Source organism: Lissotriton vulgaris, chromosome 9 (genome assembly GCF_964263255.1).
Source record: "Lissotriton vulgaris chromosome 9, aLisVul1.2, whole genome shotgun sequence".
NCBI lineage: Eukaryota > Metazoa > Chordata > Amphibia > Caudata > Salamandridae > Lissotriton > Lissotriton vulgaris.
Window position 1 is genome coordinate 1135686961 of NC_141697.1, and position 22057 is coordinate 1135709017.

The window sequence follows — 22057 nt, forward strand, 5'->3', positions numbered from 1 at the left end:
CAGCTGCGGTGGAGCTGTGCTGATGACGGAACTGCTCCGTCATAAGCACAGCGCAACCGACGCTGGTGATGGAGCGGTTCCGTCACCAGCATGCGCCCGCCGCTCTTCGCCCCGCCCCCTTAGTACTGCGGCGAAATAGCCGCCGCAGTGAAGGGGTTAACATATTGAAGTAAATTAAGATTAAGGGATTTGCTGAAGTGGATACTCTTTCTTTTTTCGAGTAACAAGGCCGGATTAAAAAAATGTGTCTTTAGGTGCAAAAGCCAGCAACATGGTAACTTCACCATGTATGTACCATGTGATCTGCACCCCAAGTAAATGTATTTTCTATTGGGTGGAAACGCAAAGTGAACCATTCCCTTGATTTCAAAGCCACAGATCGAATTGGATGAAAATACCAAATATATGCAGTGTCAAGTTTTAAACAGACTGTGCCTAGAGCTATGTAATCGCCTTGATGTAAAAATTAATTGTTGGATTCAATATGATATCATAATTGAGGATTCGTTCTGAAGTCATCATTGAAATAGGCTTACAAGAAATGAAGAATATATCAAAGCACAGCTGATATGATGATTTGAAGGCCCACTTTTAATTGCTATTAATTACTGTTTCATAGGAATGCGATACAGAGGTCTGTATGTGAATAATTAAATAAATGTTGGCTGGATGACAAAGCTGTGTAAGAAGGGATAAGGTATGAGTTATTTTTTAAGTAAAGATAAACAGTATATCTCTGACATTATTTGACCCAACTGAAGTGTTATAAAGGTATAAAAATGCATACAAATATGTACTTTATGCTATATGTGTCGTTATAGTGAGTTTTTGAAAAAAAGTGTTATATGAATAATTCAATACATTGCATACATTGAAATACCAGGATGAATACAAAATAAAGTGAAATTTATAAACATACCGAGGTTTTGAGTAAGAAAAAACAAGGCACAAGTGGAAGCTGTTTTTAAAACACTGCATTCCGAATGTTTGCCTTTATTTGCTGGTCTTTTGACCCGGTAAACTTTGGGGGTTTGCACTGCCGGAATTTATCAGAAGAAAACTGCGAAGGTGTGATAATTATCAGACAGCTCGTCATTTCAATCTCTGTGCAAACACATGTTTGCACAGAAATCGGAAAGTAACACTGAACTTGTAATGAAGGCCCTTGAGGGATAAGAATTTCTACATTTGCATAGGTAGCGGCTTGCTACCCTCGGTAATGAGGGAACACGCCTCAGTGAAGGAGCTTGCTGATGATCACTGCCTGTATGTTCACTATTACAGTGAGAGTTACATGGCCAGTTGCAAAATGATAATATGCACTTCTGTGGCAAAAGTGACATGATTTTGCCCTTGTAAATGCCTTCATTTGCACGCCTTGAATTGATATAGGTGTACAGAGAGCTTTGAAAATGACAGGCCATACCTCCCTAGCGAGTCTCCATCAGTATGTGAGGGAATATGAGGGAATGGAATATTGGTATTGGTAAGGCAGCATTTCAACCTGGGCGTGGTAGGATTCTATGATGTTTATGCTTCTCTTCTAATGTGAATTGCTACTAGGGTAGCATGGCATGCAGAATTACTTACAGTTGTTGCTCTGTGCTGTGTGAACAGGAGAGAGCACAACAGCTCAATCAATCAATCAATCATGGTATTTATAAAGTGCACTACATACCGGTGAGGGTCTGAAGGCGTGGAGGGGGACGGTACTGTTCGAAGAGCCAGGTCTTGAGATGTTTCCTGAAGGTTAGGAGGTCTTCAGTCTGCCGCAGGGGAGGGTGTTCCATGACTTGGCGGCGAGATGGGAGAATGATCTGCTGCCGGCGGTCACTCTTCGGATGCAAGGGACAGTGGCGAGGGTGCGGTCTGCGGAGAGGAGCTGGCGGGTGGGGATGTAGAGGCTGAGACGGCTGTTGAGGTAGGCTGGTCCGGTGTTGTGGAGTGCCTTGTGCGCGTGGGTGAGGAGCTTGAACGTTATCCTCTTGTTGATGGGGAGCCAGTGCAGGTCTCTCAGGTGGGGTGTGATGTGGCTGTGGCAAGGGATGCCAAGGATCAGGCGGGCGGAGGCGTTCTGGATGCCTTGGAGCCGTTCCAGGAGTTTGGCCGAGGCTCCTGAGTAGAGTGCGTTGCCGTAGTCCAGTCTACTGCTGACGAGGGCCTGGGTGACTGTCTTTCGTGTTTCAATGGGGATCCACTTGAAGATCCTGTGAAGCATGCGGAGGGTGTTCAAGCAGGAGGAGGAGACGGCATTGACCTGCTGTGTCATGGAGAGGGTGGAGACGAGGATGACTCCCAGGTTGCGTGCATGGTGGGTGGGTGTAGGGGGTGCTCCTAGTGCATCCCCATCTACTAAGATGTGGCTCTATTTTTCTTTCTTCCGGCACAGGCCCTTTTGGCTGTGTTGTGCCAACACAGGCTTCTTTGCATCCATAGTGCAAGGTTGTCAGTGTTGTGTGACACATAGGTTTTCTACTGGAATGGGTCCTCCCTCTACAAAAACACAGTTGTTTCTTCTTGTTCTGTGTGCTGTAGAAGGCAGCACACATACAAAGAGTGAAAAACGAGGAAGAGTTTCTCCTCATTAAGCCTGCCATGAAGATGACAGTATTTTAGCGCAAATTCATCTATAATTCTTTGTAGATAGGGATCTGCATCAAAAGGCATGCGTGGTTGCAAGAGAATGTCCATGCACGAATGTATGACGTTACAACGCGTGTTAGTACAACGCATGCTGTTACATCGCGGTCGTTCCAATGACTGAGATGTTACCACGGTTTGCCATTACAACGCAAGTCTTAACATCGACTTGCACTAGATGGCGTGCTAACATTAGAAAAGTGTAATTTACTATTCCAACTCCAGTCAACTTATCAGTAGGGAAGGTGTTGGGATAGTAAACAACACTATTTGTAATGTTAGCACGCCATCTAGCTCAAGTCGATGTAAAGACTTGCGTTGTAATGGCATAGCATGGTTACATCGCGACCGCGATGTCACAGCATCGCGGTGTACTGTCAGCAATGTTAATGATGTTTTCCTCTATGCACCACCCATAGAACGCCCCCTTGATGCAAAGCAATGCATTGTGTAGATTTCTGTTACATAGGGTTACAATCCAACCCAAATCGCGATTTGCATTGGATTATAAATCTCACCACAGCATTTTGCTCAGCGTTTCCCTTAAAAAAACGTAACACAAACTTATTGCTAAGCATTTGTAAATCTGAGCCCTGGAATTCACCCAGTCGCAATGATTTATGAGTGATTTATATGAGAGCAATAGCGTAAACAGGCTAGTAGTTCACAACTCTCAGCTCACACACGCTCTACACCCTGGTGTCAGCACCTCCGTATAAGTGAATCCAGAAATATACTTTCTTGGAGTCGATTATATAAATCAGGCGCTGGTTTTGGTCTGTAGGAAATAAGGCTTTTGAAGACTCGGCCGTTTTAGTGTCCTTGATTGCTAGTAGTGTCATTTTACCTGAGTGTGTCTGACTGGTGTAAACGACTTGAAGATGTTCTCGACGGCATTTGTAATTGTGTGAACTGCCAGGATTTCAGCGTTTTCCTGCAGGTCAGTATAACAGCATGTAACTGCAGGAACGTGCCGAATTTTCTATAATTTCTGACGACGCTACAATAAAACTATTACTGTTTTCCAGCCTTTTATTTTTCTTCAATGTCATGAAGGGTACTGGTAAAGCCTGGGCTCTTGTATTTTTCTGAGAATATTGGGAAGCATTTTAGGTTCAATTCATAAACATTTGTACTAATGTAAGTGTCACATGTGCTGGCGAGTTCGGCCATTTTATGCATCTTTTCTTTCCAACGGTGAAGAAAATTAATCAAAACAAGGTAGTATATCGTCCCTGATTGTCTATTAGGAGAAAGAGAAAAAGGGGGTTTGCTGTGCACTTGCGCAAAGAATGAACAGACTGACTTTTTATATTTGTGCCATCTAAACTTAGTAGGAAATGGAGAAAAGGCATGCTCCTCCACTTCTAAAATGAACAAGAGACGGAGACGTTTGAGAGCAAACGAGTTGCTGCTTTTCTTATTAAAACAGCAAAAATGTGTGTAAAAGAAGGCTACCTAGTTAGAGTGCATGGTGATTACTTTGTTAAAAAACTTAATTACGCCAGTAAAATAATTATTAGGAAAACGATTGATTAAACATTTCTTCAACAGTTCCACAATGCAATCCTCACTTTTCCCTGCTTTAACAATGTTAATGCGATATTAGCTGTGCAAATGTTTCTTGATTTAGTCATCTTAAACATCCCAAAAAGGTGGAAAGTAGATTTGTTCTGCGTTTTGTACTTTTTCAATGTTACTTAAGAAGACCTCTGATACTCTAGACATATGTGCTGGCCGACAAAGACCATGCGCATGGACACTTCAGAGGATGTGCATGAAAATTAACATTGTGCTGCGCTCTACTGTTGAGTCACAATCGCCCTAGAAATGGCACAAATGATCGAGGGGTCTGAGGGATCCATGATTCCAGCGCATCCCTTTGAAAATCACACACACGCTATCATCGTAGGAGTCGTGCCTCCTTTGTTTACAAATTCAACAAAATTGCAATTTTGATCCTGGATTTTGTTGCACTAAAATGCCACAGATGCCGAAAGTTCCACAGTTCTTTGGATTCCTTTAAAAATTGTTGTACACAATTTTCTTTGAAAACAAGCACAGTTAACCCCTTTACCGTGGCCCCGAATTTCCCGCAGTGCGGCACTTCCGCAAAACGGGTGGGGCCGCGTCGGCCATTGGCCGACGGCAGCACTGGGGAGGTAGTGCTGCCATCGGCCAATGGCCGACGGCAGCAAGGAAGGGGTTAAATAGAACAATTTTCCCTGAAATAATCTTTAAGGCTACAATTGATTTTACTGAACTGCTATCTCACATATACTGATTTGAGAATTATTATTTCTGCCACACTGAGCAACAGTCCTATCTCAATGGAATACCTCATCTTGCCTTAATATATAAATATTGCCAGTGGTTCTTCAACAGTGAACTTAGTTCTAGATTCCATTATTCAAAGGGTAAGTTCTGCAAATCGATTTGTTCATATTTTACAGTGGGACAAGCACTGACACACTCTAGATGCAGGTATTTGCCCAGCAGTGATTTCAGGTTCGGTTCAATTTTACCATGAACCTTTTTGTTTTCCCTGTTCCTCTGGAAGAGTGGTCGACAGCCTTTTTGGGTTTTGAGTGGCTCCCCATACCCCTGCTTTTTAAAATCTTATTTATAAGTCCATGCCTTTAATCTATCTGGCGGAAGAGCTGGGAGCTAAGATCATAGCTTATGCTGATGACAAACAGCTCCTCTTTACAAGGGCGCAGCTCAAGTGCAATGAGGACAAGTCTGAGGTTATTTAGTATGGGTCTTTCCCCCCCCAATTCAGGGAAGATCTTTGGCCTGCAGATTTTCCCAGGCCTAACTCAGTTGGTAGTCTGGTTAAGAATCTGGGGTCTGGTTTAGCGAAGACCTCCGTTTCTCTATGCAGATAAACAAATTAGCCGGAGTGTGCTTTGGCACACTGAAATCACTTAGGAAGTTCCTGCCATTGTTCCCCAGACCAGCCTGGGAAATGGTGATGACTGCCCTCATTTTGTCGTGTATTGATTACGCTAATGCATTAGCTTGCTTAATCTCCACAACGGCCCCTCGCGGCGGGATGCCTTGCTTTCACCTTGCGGATACCCTGCCGGGGTTATCTCACAGGGGAATACCAGGACGGGTTCCCTAAGCAAGCGCTTAGAAACCGCTCGGTGATTTGCGCTATATAAATTCCTGTACATTTACATTTACATTTACATAATGCATTATATATTGACCTGCCTGGATACCAGCTAAAAAGCTGCAAACCATTCAAAACGCGGCAGCAAGAGTGTTGCTTGGTATCACTGGCAGATCAAGCACTAAGCAACATCTTCGGGATCTGCATTTGATTCCCATGGTGCAACGTGTCCAGTTCAAGGCCCTCACTCCTGCCCACGATGCCCTATATAAATCCGGGCCTCTGTATCTCAGGAGACGCTTTGATTTCTACGTTCCCTGAAGACAACTGCGATCAGCCGCATTATGTTTTGCAGTCATTCCCCGATTTCGCCTTACTCAAATGGGGGGCAGTTCTCTGTCTTTTAAGGCAGCTAAATAATGGAATGCCCTTCCTTATGAATTGTGAAACACTCAGGATCTCAGGCTGTTTAAAAAGCAGTTAAAGACCTTGTTTTTTAGTTAACCGCCTAGCCCTGTGCTCTGTGTTTTTTTTGCAGTTGGCTTTCGAGCCGGGACACTCTTGAGTATCCGTGCGCATTAGAAGTGCTTTATAACATATAACATAACATAACATTAGGGGTGGGCGGAATTTGCGCAATAGCGTTACACAAATCTCAGTGAAAGCGCCAAATATCTCTGATAACAAGCGGAAATATCGCAAAGATGCAGAAATGCTTGCCCCGCCTGTTTGCGATGTGTTTTTGCGTGATCGAGTTGAAATGTGTCGCCAACTTGACCATGCAGTCGCTAATGGGCGTGCCCATCTTGTTTTTCACTTGTCCCGCCCATTCGCGATGCCTATTTCCTCTTCCGGGTCACGTATTGCATGCTCACGCCAATTCCCGATGAGTATTTCCTGTTCAGGAACGGGTATTATGTGTTCACAACGCTTTGTGCGTGTTCGGGGGAAATATCAAGCAAACTTGCCCACGCAGTCGCAATGGGCGCGGCCATCTTGTTTTCCACTCTATTCTATGGTTCTGGGCCTGGTTTCCTATCCTCCCTGTATCTTTGGAATCCTTTGTTTCTGTACACTTTTTTAAAAATCTTTTTTTATTTATTATCTATCTCTCTATTTTCCTGATTGTTTATTTTGAGTTTTTTTCTACTTTTTGTTACTTTTTCTACAACTGTTTTACTCTTTTGCTATAACTTACTTTTCCATTTACCTACTTTTCCAAATGCTCCCTTTTCTTTTCCGCCCGCCCCCCCACAGTCCCGGATCCATGGCCAAGGGAGAGGGCAAGGCCAAGGGCAAGGGCAGGGCTGCTTGCAGCCACAGCCGCGACCGCCTTCCCTGCGGCAATCGGCGCCCAGATGGGGTGCATACACGGGCCTTATTTGGTGAGGCTGAGGTGGTCGCACTTGTTTTTTTTGTCCAGCGCCACCTCCCCCTAACCCTGGCAGCAGGCAGGAGGCCTGGGTCTGGGTATGGGCTCAGGGAGCGTTGGCAGCAGTGGGGAAAGGTGTGCTGGGCAGTGTTTGGCTGCTCTGGTGTCTGGCGCACCAATAACCAGCTGACGCACTGGTGGTCCCATATACTGGACCGGGAGCAGGGCCTGCTGGACCTGCTAGGAGTGGAGGTTCCAGGGCTTTGTGAGTAGCTATTTAATATTACTATTTTGTGTTCTTCTGCTCTGTGTTATATATTGCGAATACATTTTTCCCCGAACAGCAAGAATGCTGCTACTTACATTGCAGGTAAATTACATTTACAAATCTTCTGTGATTGTTATGACACAGGTGCTCGACGCTACTAATCTTACTTGTTTGCAACTTTGCGCTCGCTTGCCATGATTATGTAAGAGTTTACTTTAGAGAACTTAAGTTAGGTAATGCTAGAGAGACTCTAGTCCTTCCTTTGTCCGCCTGCCACTAAGAAGAGATAGTGGTGGATTGATAGGTTTAGTTTAGTTACTAAGCACAAGAAGGACCAGCACCAAAAGTCATCGGAGAATAGTAGTATTGAACTTCCAGAAGAAATGACGACACCTAGCAGGCAAGAGAGACTGTTACTCCCTGCAGAAGAAGCAAGTGGAACTTCCTTGGGACAATCTATAAAAAAAACTTGTAGGGAAATATAAAAAAAAACCTGGATGCTAGTGATCATTTCTCTGTGTTAGGTGGTTCTCATAATAAGGATCACACAATGAGCCAAAGGATTGTAATGAGTGAAATAAAAGACTCTTTACTCCCAGCTTTGGATCAAGGCCAGGGCGAACAAGGGGGGGTGGGGTAAACAAAGGGGGTTGTTCTCATTTGAACCTAGGTTATCGTCATCACCCTGCCTTTTCTGCAGTGGCAGGGATAGTCCCTCTGTAGATAATGAAGTATTGCAACAGACAGCTAATGGGCAGGGGAGGAAGGGACATGATACTACCTTACAGGGTTCTATTCCCACAGATACTCCCTAGTCGTCCTTGGCACTTGAAATGACAGCAACTCCGGCCTCATCATTACTAGAGTTGATGTTTCTAATGCAAAAGACTCTGCAGGCAATTTTAGAAGCTTTAATCGAGAATAATGGGCAAGGTAAAACCCATAAAACCCAACTACAACAGATAGCAGATTAATTAAAATAAATTAATAACTGCATGTTGACTATAGTCCGCCCAGTAGTGGAGAAGAGGGATCAGAAGTTATGTCTATCATTATGTGCTTGAGAGGATGATGTTACACAGATTGTAAATTCCCCAACAGAATATATCTCAAAATGCCCTATCTTAGTAATTAAAAGGAGATCTTATGGGCAATTTAAGAGGTATAGATCTGAGCATATGAACAGAAGGAAGCGTCAGACAAAGCTGGAAAGGACCAGGGGTTTACAGTCAGGGGAGAGTAATAAACAAGGTATGACAATACAGGTTCAAAAGAAGTCATCAAGAGGTGGAGTTACAAATAAAACGAGTGCAGGAGGGATCCAAAATAGACAAGCAACAAGGACAGTGACGAGGACGAACACCCTATGTGGAAGTTTGAAACCCCAAGGACCGGAGAGCCAGAGGAGAACAGAGCATAGAGGGGAGGGCAATCTAACCAGCAGGAGAATAGGAGGAGAGCCCTCTCTAGACCAACCCGGGATAAGAGCCGGCCCAAAGTCAGAGTCTGCAATAGTAGACGGGAGGAGCAATGGGAACACCATAAAGTATGATAATAGCGAATACCCTTGGGTGTATATGGAACCATGGGGGCAAAAGGGAGGGAGAAAGTGGCGAAGGAAAATAAACCCCTTAAATCGCTCTAACCTATTACAAATACTGACCAAATTCCCCACATTAGGTGGGGTTACTTCTGATGATATCAGACAAATAGGTTTTATAACTAATCCTGATGGAAATGAGGTAACAAAGGTGCTTTTTTATTCTGAATTTGTAAAGCAGATGGTAATAAGGGCAGGGGGAGACCTGGAAAAGGAGGGAATAAGTCTTGTGTATGATTGCCAATTTGGTATAGATGAGGGTAATCCCGGGGACGCTGGGACCCTCACCTATCACGCAGGTTTACGCCCAGAACAAATACAGTATGATATACTAGGTGCCCAATATAGAAGAATAGTACAAAGGGGCCTGCCTTGAGCAATCGATTTGATCTATTGTCCAAATCTGCAATAAATTGGGGGAATAGTATGTACGAAGGGTTGAGTGAGCTGGATTAGGAAGTAGGGTTGGACACTTTTATGGAATATAGGGGGTACAAAAGGCAGCTATCCCAAGACACCTTTAGAGAAATGCTGGGTTTTTATGATATTTTGTGTCTTCAAGGGTCCTGGCAGTGTGAAATATCCAAACCTATAGACAGATTTTTAATGCTCACTAAAGAGGCAGTACGAATGAATTTAGGGTGCTCCTCAGGTGGGTTGATCTCATTAGTATCATCAAAAAGAGCCAATAAAATATTTATTCTAAAAGTGAAAAGTAGATGGCTATTAGCCTGCCAGGTAGAATTGTACAGGGGTATGCGAGCAAGGGACCTAATAGTTGTGAGCAATGTATATATTCAGCCAGGTGCAATAATAGACTATGAAAAGCAACTGTATCTGCTAGAGAAGGATCCAGAGGCTTTTAGTAGTACAAAAGCATCATATTTGATAATGATTTTAGGAGATTTTAACCATAAACTACATCCTTCCCATAGCGACAAACTTTTTAAAGATCTTTTAACCATTGCACAAGTACCGGCAGCAAGTTTTGCTGGCGCTGGCAATTCCACACAAGATAAACATTTAGTAAGATTTCTAGGATCCATAGGACTATTTAGTGCCAATCGGCGGTCTAATACCGACCGCCCTGCAAGGAAGACTTTTCACATAGGGAATCAGAATTGCCCAATTGATTACGCCTTTATAAATGCATGGTATTTCATAGAAGTAGAACAATTTGAAATACTGCAGTGTGAAGGTAGCGACCACTGGCCCTTACAATTACTAATAAAGATGGAACAAGAGTTGGAAAGAGAAAAAGTGGTTCCCTTACAGATTGAATACCCTAGATGTATAACTACGCGTATAACAGAGGACAGCCTGAAATTGGTTAATAATCTAATAATTGATTACAGGGCTGTGGATGAAGTGGTGCTAGGTGATACAATTTTAACCTGGTATGACCATACAAAAGAGCAGGTCATAAATTGTCTAAGAACTCAGTAGAAGCAGGGCCCGCCGTTAAGAAAAAAGTTAGAACAAATGGGTGATTTAATAATGAGTGTATTAAGTTAAAATTGAGGGTTTGAAAATGGGAAAGACAGTTAAGAAAAAGGCCAGATAAAGGAACTTTGGAGAGCCTTCGAAGGTCAAAACAGGAATATAAAATTATGTTGAGACAGTAAATTGGAATATGCGGCCAAAAATTGGGATACAATGTTGACGTGATAAATACAAATATTATAAGATCATTCTGGCTCCTGGTTAAAGAGGGAAACGTACAAGAGGAAATGCAGTGTTTAGTAGGGGAAGACAATTGGGCTAGCTATTTGAGCAAACTGTACAATGGTTCAAATAGGGAAGAAGGACGTAATTCATGAGAGTGTTAGATTACCATTTGGATTCACAGCTTCTAGTAGTCAAGATTAAATGTTGTTCACCATGCGTTCAATTTTTTTTCAGACCTGAAATCACAGCAATATGTATTTGAAGTGGTTACTAGACTTCAGCATTTTTACAGTATAAGTCTATAAATGGCAAAGTAATTCAGGAATTTGCTATTTTTTCAGTGTTTGAAAATGAAAGCACTTTCGAAAATTCGTATATGATTATTTTCTCTCCTGCGTTCCACAATAATTTGGATGGCATGTTACCACACAAAAATAAATTCTCTACGTTGATAAGCATGTAGGCCCAGATTAACAAAACTTTCACACAATGCAGTGCAGCACCTAATGTTGCTGTGCAGCATTTCGTGAGAGAGCAGAAAAGCGCCATATCTACAAAGATATGGTGCTATTGTGCTCTCTCCCTAGTGCTGGTGCACAATAAGGCTGCCAAGAGCCACACCCACACATTTGTACCAGAGAGCAAATGTGTCTGAGTTAGTCTAGCATACATTTAGTGCTGGAAGGATGCCCTTCAAGGTCAAAATACTATGCCTAAGCAAACTATAAACCTATTCCTACCTCAGATGTGTGCTGTCCAGTGAAAATGAAGTATGTCCAGTATGCAAATGAAGAAAACAAAGCATAACTCCTTTTTAGCACCTGCTTTCAAGTGGAGGTATTTGTTGACGCAAAGCCCTGTCTACTATTGTTAGTAGATAGGGTTTTTTGTAAAAAAAAGTGTAATTGCATGGGAACGCCCATGTACCACCCATTGAACATTGATTCAAAGAAACACAAGCAGCCCTGCTTTATACTTTTGGAATTACGAAATAGTTTTTATCATTAAATCATGGCATGGTTTTTGTGTCAGTTGAAGTCAATGTAGCAAAGTAATTTGAAAATAAATGTTTTCTTTCAAAACTTTGTTGCTTTGTTTAGGAGTGGTCAGTTGTAGCCCTAACTTATTCATTAAAATATGCTGTTCATTCTTAAATCTTTGAAATATCTCCTCTAACTCAGGCATTTATATTAATGTCTCAATAATAATGTCTTTTATTTTTCTCAACTGAAGAAGGTGGAGGATTACCTCTTTTCAGTTGCTATTGACTACGAATGTGCTACCAGGAAGTGGAAGGTATAGAATGCTCAAACGTACCACATTTCTGTAATAAGCTTGAAAGTGATCACTATGACACAAGGCTGTATATGCAACAATGCTGCACATACAGCTCCAACAAATGGTTGGAGTGCATGTGAGCAGAAATTGCAAGAACTGTGGAATCCCTCCCTTACAACTCTTTGTGAGATATGCCCTGAGATCAGGAAGGTTTTCTGAAATACTGAACCACTTCTTTTCATGCCTTTGGATTATTCCACTTAGCCCTAACCATGATGTGAAAAGAAAGCAGAGTCACAGTACTCTGAAATTATGGCTCCTAAGGCCATCAAACAGCTCGTCTGTGGCGGTCCGCCCGACATCTGCTGCCGTGGTCTGACCACCACACACGCCATGGAGCCTGTTGCACCGTTGGCCGGACAATAATCCTTAAAATGGGGGCTGTGCCTGCTCAGGCACCGCCGTAGGAATTAGAATATCCTTTACTGCCTGCCTGTCTATGGCGATCTGACCGCCATAGAAAAGCAGATGGAAATGGAGTTTGGGGGCCCCTAGAAGGGACCCTACCCCCCCTCGGCCTCCGCTATGGGCCCTCTAAACATCTCTGCATCGTGTGGCAGGCACCAGATGGGGCATATTTCCTACTGTGGCTTATGCTGTGGCCCGAAGCACAAGCCACAATAGGAAAGATACACTTTCCGATTGCTGTGAAGGTGTTTGCATCATTATTAGGCAAGCATGACCTCTAAATCCTTGTCGGGGGGTCCGTTTCCCAATTGATGCCTGTCAGACACTCCTCTGACCGGTATCGTAATGATGCCCATAGTGCGTATATAGATTTCATCTTTATGCTAGTGAAACAACATGACTTGATGGGGACATGCATCACAATTGTATGAATATCCTCAGAGAGGACTTGCTGCAAGAGCTTTGGCAATGCTAGATCCCATGAATCAGTCCACCCCAGTCTTGCTTCTGTAGCCCATTTCAATGGTGGGGAGTCGTTGATGCCGCAAATAGGTTGAGCGCGCCTCATTTTGCTTTCGTTCATCATTTGTGTATCATTTCTGAGGCTGTCGGTTTGACTAGTTCGGACAACTTTGATGCTGATTTAAGTGTGGTAGACAACTCTGCTGGCAACTGGACTAAGAGGTTTGTTGTACCATGTGGATCTCCATAATGGATTCTAAAGTGCAGGTTCTAGTGGAATGCCTGGCTCTAATGAAATCAAGCTTCAGGGCTGAAGCTCAGTTTACTTTTATTTTTATATTACTTTTCAAAAGGTTCCAAACACAGCCCAAGACAGCATTAACTGTTGCATTAAAGTAAATGGAGAAGTTACCTATCAGTCCTAATCAGGCAGGCTCAGGAAGATGGGTGAGAGGTTAAAGTGGTTCAACTTCCCAGGGGGCAGTTCACCAGACTCTTCAGTAATAATTAGGAAACGTGATCTATTAAGCAGACCCCGTACTCAATTTGAAATATCCAGAATGCATGTTTTCAATAATATTTAAACATTCCTTCAAGGCAGACAAGCCATCTCAGATAACGCTCTTTCAATGTTAATACCGCCAAAATGTTTCCCTCTTTTATTTATTTCAAGGTACAGCAGAACTCTCTCCACATGTCCGCGCTGTTTCCCAGACCGATGGAACTGATTATTGCAGTGTACACATGCAGAAATCATAATCTTTTTTTTTTTTTTAGAAAAGTGGGGGATTTGGGGATTTCGAAATGTTGAAGATGGGCAATGCAATGCACCATTTTACTGCACTGTGTACCACTGGTAAATATGACATCTTTTATAATATAATCAGCAAATAGGAGGGATAATCTCGATATTCTTATGTGGATTTTAGCAGGTTTGTACAAAACACAATCAGTTTTGATTCACTATTCTACTGAAGTATTCAATAAATAGCATGCTGCGCTATATAAAACTAACAATAAATCCATCAATTGTTCTTTTTGCATAAAACATATTTAAAAGCATTCATGAATGTGCAGGACAGTTAAGAAGCTAAGTCCACAAACACATCAAACCCGCAATGCTTGAGGCCGCAAGTAGTAGACACCTACGTTAATTTTTAGGTCTCATCTACAGCCAGCTTTTAGCTTAATATCGAAGCCTTGTTGCCAGAACCAATATTTACAATGTTTACCATTTGTTTCCTTTCTTATCAGTCTCATTTGCTTACTTCTTAGTCAATGTTTTTTTTTTTCCTCTGAGTTTTATATAGGGCAAATTTGACCCAATGGTATTAATGCACTTTACATGAGCACCAGTTGCGTTACATAAGGACACATTCATTTTTGTTAGACACGGGGAGATTAAGTGAATTGCCCAGAATCACAGGATGTTGAGCGTGGTTGCAGAGACTGGAACCTGGTTCCCCAGATTTGAGGTCGACCACCCTAGTCGTTAGGCCACTATGATGAGAAGCGCAACGCATCTGCATTTGTTTCTGATGCATCACCAGCACCTGCCCACTGTGGAAGAAATCGCTTCACGCAGCATTGAGAGCACCAATCTACAAAGTCATAGATCTACGCACCGATTCTGACACAGGCCCTGCTGTGCGGCTGCAAGAATCAATGCTTCTTGGGACCGCGACTAGAGAAACCAACTCAACACTGTTGCCGCACTGCATCAATAACTAATGCATCCCTGATGCTCACGCATCGCACCGGGGTGCCAATTCAACTCCAGGGCTTCAGTAAGAAACTAAAACATCACCTTCCCGCACAGTAAGAAATCGATGCATCGCTCACCCATCAGTAAGGGACCAGTGCAACACCTCCCCTGCATTACAGGAAGGAACCAACGCATCATCTCCCCTGGAGTAAAGAAACAGCATCAAATTCCCTGTGTGTAATGAACCAACGCACCACCTTCCATGCAGCTGATTTTTTTTTATGATTTTGACACATCCAAGGTACATTTTGTTGAAAGTGTTACATCTATAATTTGCTCTGAACAGAGCTGTTTCTACCTTTTAAAATTCATATTTTGATTACTGTATTGTGGATTTTTGTAGTTTTGGTCTTGTTTGGTTTAGATAAAGATTACTTATTTGACTATGGCAACGCACTCTACGCTGGCATCAACAAATCCGTACTCCGCAAACTGCAAACAATACAGAACACCGCGGCCAGACTCATCCTCTGCATACCCGAGCACGAACACATCAGCCAACACTTGCGGTGACTCCACTGGCTCCCCGTGGAAAAGCGAGTCACCTTCAAAATCGTCACTCACTCCTACAAATGCCTGCACAACAACAGACCCAAATACCTTAACCACAGAATAAACTTCCAAGTACCCAAAAGAAACGTGCGTTCTTCCAACCTCGCATTGACGGAAACCCCATGCATCCATAGAGCCAGAGCAGGCGGAAGATAGTTCTCCCACATCGCAGCCAAGACTTGAAACGAGCTACCAACAGACATAAGACACGCCCCCTCCCTGAACACCTTCAGGAAGACCCTCAAGACCTGGCTCTTTGAGTGAAAGGAGCAGCATAACCCTCCCCCCCCCCCAGCACCTTGAGACCGTCACGGTGAGTAACGCCCTTACAATTCCATGATTGATTGACTTATTTTTCTAAACTGGTGTGGTGCCTATTTGTAGTGTTTTCACTGTATTACAGTATGTGTGCACAAATGCTTTACACAATGCCTCTGAGATAAGCCTGTCTGCTTATGCCAAGGTACCATGTTGGTGAGCAGGGGTTAATTTAGAAGTGTATCCCCTTTAACCTGACTAGGAAGAATGGTCCCTACTTGGACAAAGGTGCAAACCAATGCCAACTAGAGACCCCATTTTTAACATGCACCCACTTTCCTGCACATCATGGACCTCACAGTCAATGCAATGCAGGAATGAGCTTTGACATTCCCATTGCAGTGCCTTTTTGAAAGGCACCACTGTGAGAACGCCAAAGGGCTGTCCGTTAGACCAGGAGAAAACTCCCACTGGGGGCAGACTTTGCATTTGCTTCATTTTGACAGAAGATTTGAAAATGCTCCAGACAAGTGGGAGCAAACGTATGTTTCTGTGTCGCAGGTATGGGCTCCCTGCAACACAGCAGGTGAGTTGGCCCCGGAGCACGGGGTCCCCGGGGCCTTTAAGGGCCCCTCTCCCTTTTTTAGAAGTGACAGAGCTGGGGGATGGGGTCCCCATGGCCTTATTAAGACTGACGGAGGGAGCTGTGGAGCACCCCACCTCTTTTTAAAAACATTGGGCCCAAAGTGAAGGGGTCCTCTGGGCAGCATATGGCTGGGGAGGGGGCTGCAGCCCACCTCCCCATTATAATTTCATGGGGCTCTGGGTATGGGGTTCCTTGGGTCAAACATTGTTTGAGAAAAGGGGCGAGAACCCCCTCCTCTAATGGATAGATTGGGCCTAAGGGGATGGGGTCCCTGGGGCAAAAACATCGCGGGGAGTGGGACCGTGCACCCCCCTCAAAATATACCTGGACCCAGGGTATGCAGCCCCTGGGGCCCTAAATGGGCTGGGGAAGGGGATCCTGCTCAAGTGCCCCTCCCCAAATATATATTAAACAATGGCAGCTGCCTTTTTTCTTGTTGCTGTGATTCCAAGGGATTGCAACAAAATTTGACCATTTTCTTTTTATTTTGGTCTGGGGAGGGTCCCTTTGGGCCCCTCCCATTTGGCTTAGGGGGGCAGGGTATCCATACATTGCCCTCTACATTATTTATTTTTTACAAGTTCAGGACAGGGGACCAAGGGCCAGATGCGCAAACGGGAAATCGGCCAATTTGTGACTGCAAAAAAAGGGTTCTGGCATGTACAAACACTATTTTGCGAGTCTGTGACTCACAAAATAGCATTTGCGACTCTCGCTATTAGGAAGCGGCGTCCCTTCCTAATAGCGAGTCACAATGCTATGTACCATTGTTTTGCGACTGCATTTGCAGTTTCAAAACACTTGCAGTTTACCACTCACTTCATTTGCAGTTTTAAAACACTTGCAGTTTACCACTCACTTCAAGTAGGTGGTAAGCCTCTCGCAAACTGAAAGCAGTCCGCAGGAGACACTTCCCCTTTGTGAGTGTGTGAGAAACTATTTTGTAAGAGCAGGCAGTGGTCACAGGGGGTATGCAACGTTTACAACAAAGTTTTTACAACGCACTACCATTACAACGCAGGCATTACCACGCATACCATTACAACGCATTGCGCTGGGGGGCGCTCTAGGATAGGGAATAAGTTTAATTTTCTATCCAACACCTTCCCTAGTGTCCATGGGGACTGGAGTTGGAATAGAAAATTATACTTACCACTATCCAGCACCTCTAAGCGCTATGCGTTGTAACGGTATTCGTTGTAAATACCGCGTTGTAAAGGTATGCGTGGTAGAAGTATGCATTGTAACATCATACATCCGTCACAGGGACCATTGACTGCTCTTATAAAACAAGCATTTGCAATGCAATCAGCCTCGCCTTTGGGACCTTATATGTATTTAGCTGTGCAGCACATTAGCCTGGGTGCTGAAACATCTACTGTTCTTTAACATGGAGGGAAAGTAAGCACCAAACTGGGGAACACACCAGTTATGGGAATATATTGAGAGAAATACTACCTATCAGCAGGAAATGGTATTGTCCAAAGCTCTGTTTTTAATATAAAATCAGGGCCTTCCTTGGTCATATCTGTGAAAATACAAAATTTGAAAAAAATATTGTCTACAGGTGTTTGTGGAAGACACGTTTCTATGGCCTGTAATCTACGAAATGCTAAAGTGATTCTGGTATTTTACTGACTGCTGCTGCTCGTTTTCTATCAAGAAAGTTGAATAGAGGTAGTTGCCAGATAACTAAAAGAAGAAAGTCCCTAAGCAGAAAGCAATTCTCGTATTTTACTGACCTCTACTGGTTGTTTTGTATCAAGACAGTTAAAGAGGACCAAGATCAAGCTTCCTGCCAAATTTGGTATAATTCCGATCAGCAGTTTTTGCTGTAGCCCTGTCTAACGAAGTCTATGGAAAATTCATGGGGAAATTTGTTTTTTTTCACCCCATTTTTCTCAGCCCCCACTTAACGGATCTCCATGTAACTTCTCAGGAAGGAGCTGCACTGAATTTGCTTCTACTTGGGAAAGTTCCATGAAGATTCATCAAACCATGCCAACGTTATTAGCAACCAAACGCCCTGTATATGGAAAACAGGCCCGGACTGGCCGTTGAGGGCACCGGGTAATCCCCCGGTGGGCCGCATGGTTGGGGGCCGGTTTTGGGCCCCTGGGGCCATTTTTGTTACGGGGCCGTTATGCTGCAAAAACGGCCCTGTAACAAAAACGGCCGAAAACCGGCCCTGTCACAGAGCACGGTTGCACCTCTCCCCCCTCCCCTCTCCTCCCGGAGGGGGGGAGGGGGCCGGCCGAGCACTCTGCCAGGGCCGGTTCTGGTTCCCAGTCCGGCCCTGATGGAAAGAAATCCTAACTATAACTGCAGTGTCAACCACTACTAGGAATTATATACATATACATTGTTTTTTAATATATACATTCTATACAATGGCATCGTCAATGTATAAGTATGGTTCAGATGCATGCACTTTCCATTAAAAAGGCATTAATTGATTTGCTCATAACTTTTCACCCTGTAGACAAATGTGCATGAAACAACAAAACCTGACAATCTGCTAACTCATTCAGCTAAGTTTTGACATTCCTAGTTTTGTGAACCTCTGTTCATGGGGAAAAGTGTATTATTTCACATTTTAGCAGGAAAGTTTACTGAAAGATAGAGCAAAATACAATTGAACAGATTTACACCACACTTGACAAGGAAGTAAAACTTTACTCAAATAGTGTTGCATTTTTTGATTTGGGATTAAACCATTCCGTAGTTGTGAAATATTCACATTTAAAAAAGATGCCTGGTAGGATTGAAAGAGTTAACATAAGTGTGTGTATCCTGTCAATTGAAAGCACACTTTTTATGTGCTTATAAATTTAGCAGCTTTTAAGAAATGTGCTTGAGATTTAGCAGAAACTTAGTACATTCAGATTACTATAGGTATTTTCAAATTTTGTACATATCTATAAAAGAGAGGGGCATTTAAAAAAAGTTGCAAAAAGTGTTCATTTGCTAATAAGTTTGTCACTGTGTGAAGAATCTGGACCACATTTGCCAGAAGGTAGAAAGGATTAGATTTTTATTGGAATTTATGTCAAGCTTTGTGCTATTCCTTACAGGGGTGCATAGTTAAAGGGGGAAACAATAACATTTTCATTCTCCTTGGCAAGGTTTTATCAATCTGTGTCAAGTGTGCCAAGTAGTTAGTATGTGATGCCCACTGCAGGTATAACAAGTTTCATAAAGATCCAAAGGGGGCAAATTTAAGGGTGTTGGGGTGTGTGAAAAATATTTTTGACGAATTAATAACTTTGACACTGTTTGATAGACCTACATGAAATTTGCCAGGGGATTTCCACATTTAGCCTTCTTTTAGTACATTAATGGGGCGATAACGATCTCGAGCGGATGCAACCGTTTAGTAAACAGGACTGACGACCTCCGGTCCATCATTAAGATGCGACCGAACACTGTACGGTCCCATTTAGACACTTCCCTATGATAACATGCATTACATCCCTAAATCAGCTGTAATACATGCTCCCATAGGAAAATGGTAGGTTTTGGTCATCACTGCACCCCATGGCAGGCACCTCAAGGTGCCCGCCACAGGGTGCAGGGATCAACAGGGGGTACCATAGGTTCCCCCTCAACCCTAGCGGGAGGCCTCCTGACTTCCATTGTGATAAGCCCATAAGTATGTGCCTATCGACCAAGGGGTGGTGGTGGAGCATCTGAGTTACAAGAAGGGGCAAAAAATTATTGTGTTTACTAATAACCTGTAGCGGTCGGTGGTGGGAGTAGCTGCCGGACGGTGACGTGGGAAGGGGCAGGGTGGGGCTTAGTAAACTATGGATTACGACCGATTACAGGTAAGTAAACAGATAAATAAATAACATGAATTTCATTGTGCCCACTGCATCCACAAATGCGATGCAGTGCGTGCAACGAAATCGTTTTATTTATTTATATGTTTACTTACCTGTAATCAGCCGTAATCCATAGTTTACTATCCCCCACCCTGCACCTCCCACTCCCCAGGTCACCGCCCAGCAGTTACTCCCACCACCAACCGCTACTGCTAATAACATTGGCACTGTGTGAGGAATCTGTACAAAATTTGGCAGAATCTTCGGTCACAACAAATATACCAACACACATTCAAATGATCAAACGCAGGAAACGCCTTGGTTCAACAGATCATTATAATGCGTGGAACACCACATAAATTTCATGTCAGGCCTATCTGCCTGCTTTAACTAGGTTGTTGTTGCTGACTAACGACATGTTATATTGTATTAAAGTCCTGGAAAACATCAGGGCTTGTTGAGACCCAAATGCTTGAACTGGATCTACAGCATTTGATAATGGTATATTCTGCGAGAAGATGAAAAGCTGCAGACTGAAGTACTGGAATGCCAACAGGAATTCATTTGGCAGGTGGTATCTATTTAAAATGCACTTATTTTGGCTAACCCAAAAAGGAGTACACACAGAGAAAACTGTAATCATTATTTTCGTAAGATCTGATCTTGCATCGTAGTGTTTTCCTACGGTGCCCGATTTCATATTTTATTTATTATGCTTTGGAATTTATGTTTCAAAAAATAAGCTACATCTTGAAACGATTTTCTTATGAAAAAAAATAGATTTTCCATAACTTGTATGCAATTATCTACATAGACTTGTGTTCCAGAAAATAATAATTGTTAAAATGCCATGACAAAAGTATCTATTACATGCTTGGATCCCATTAATGCTAAAACTCAGACCAGCATAGATTTTCCTGCAGTGTTTTATCTTTTTAAGCACAAAGCAAACCGTTAGCAGCAAATGTTGTTTTTTCAGTGAAATATTGCACACCGAGGAGAGACAGAGAAAGATGGCGGATCTGCGTAGCACTCCCGAAGTTTTGACAAAGTCCACGTAAATGTGATAAATTAGAGCCGCGCTTGAAATTAAAGACTGGCAAATTAACAGTTAATTATGAGTTGATAAATGGCAGATCAACACAAGCCCTCTGATTTAGCTGCTTTTAGCGTCCCCCCTCCCCTCGTATCTTGAAATGGCAAGTGTTTATGTGCTTGTAACAAGTATCTGAGTGGACTGTGATGTCTGGGGTTCATCAAGCCAGTGGATTGCTCTCACATGCTTCCCTCTTACCCCTACAAATCTTTTCGACACACTTGGAGTTCCGAAGTTAGTAGAATGCCCCTTTCAGCGCATGTTCTCTTTAGGAAACCACTTTTAAACAAATAGTAGCAGGAACGAACAAAACTTCCCTTTCAACTCTTTCTCGTGGCAGTTCGGAACATATTATGACCTTAATGCAGGACTGTATGCAACTGAGTGACATTACTGTACATAGACCTGTATCATGGGTACTCAAATATTTTCCCAGAGGCCAAAAGGTTTGGGCTGTAGTGTAACCAAGGGCTGTACTGAGGCGAAGCATGTACATCCAGTAGCTGAATTGAATTGCACAATGTGGACAAAGAATATCTGGGGTTAGTCTGCTTGATTCCGGTGCAGGAAAGGCATGGCTTGGCAGTTCGGGCTGGACTGTTCCCATGAGGCACAGGGTCAAGGCTGATTTGCATATGGCCATGTCTGAACTGGGGTGGTGTGGAGTGCAAAAAAACGATGGATTTAGGCCCAGATCTCTGTACTGGGGGTGAACGTATGACATTGTTCTGCATTCTGTCCATCAGCTGTTTTTTTGCATTTGTCACCCGAGTGGGATGGGTATGCTCAGACATGAGTCCCATGCTCTCCACACCACTGTAGTCAAGCTATCCTGGCTGAAGACGGCTGATAGCCAGAAACCGGTCCTAGGATGCTTGATTCTGGTCCAGGGAAGACATGGCTTGGCAGTTCGGGCTGGACTGTTCCCATGAGGCACATGGTCAAGGCTGATTTGCATATGGCCATGTCTGAACTGGGGTGATGTGGAGTGCAAAAAAACGATAGATTTAGGCCCAGATCTCTGTACTGGGGTGAATGTATG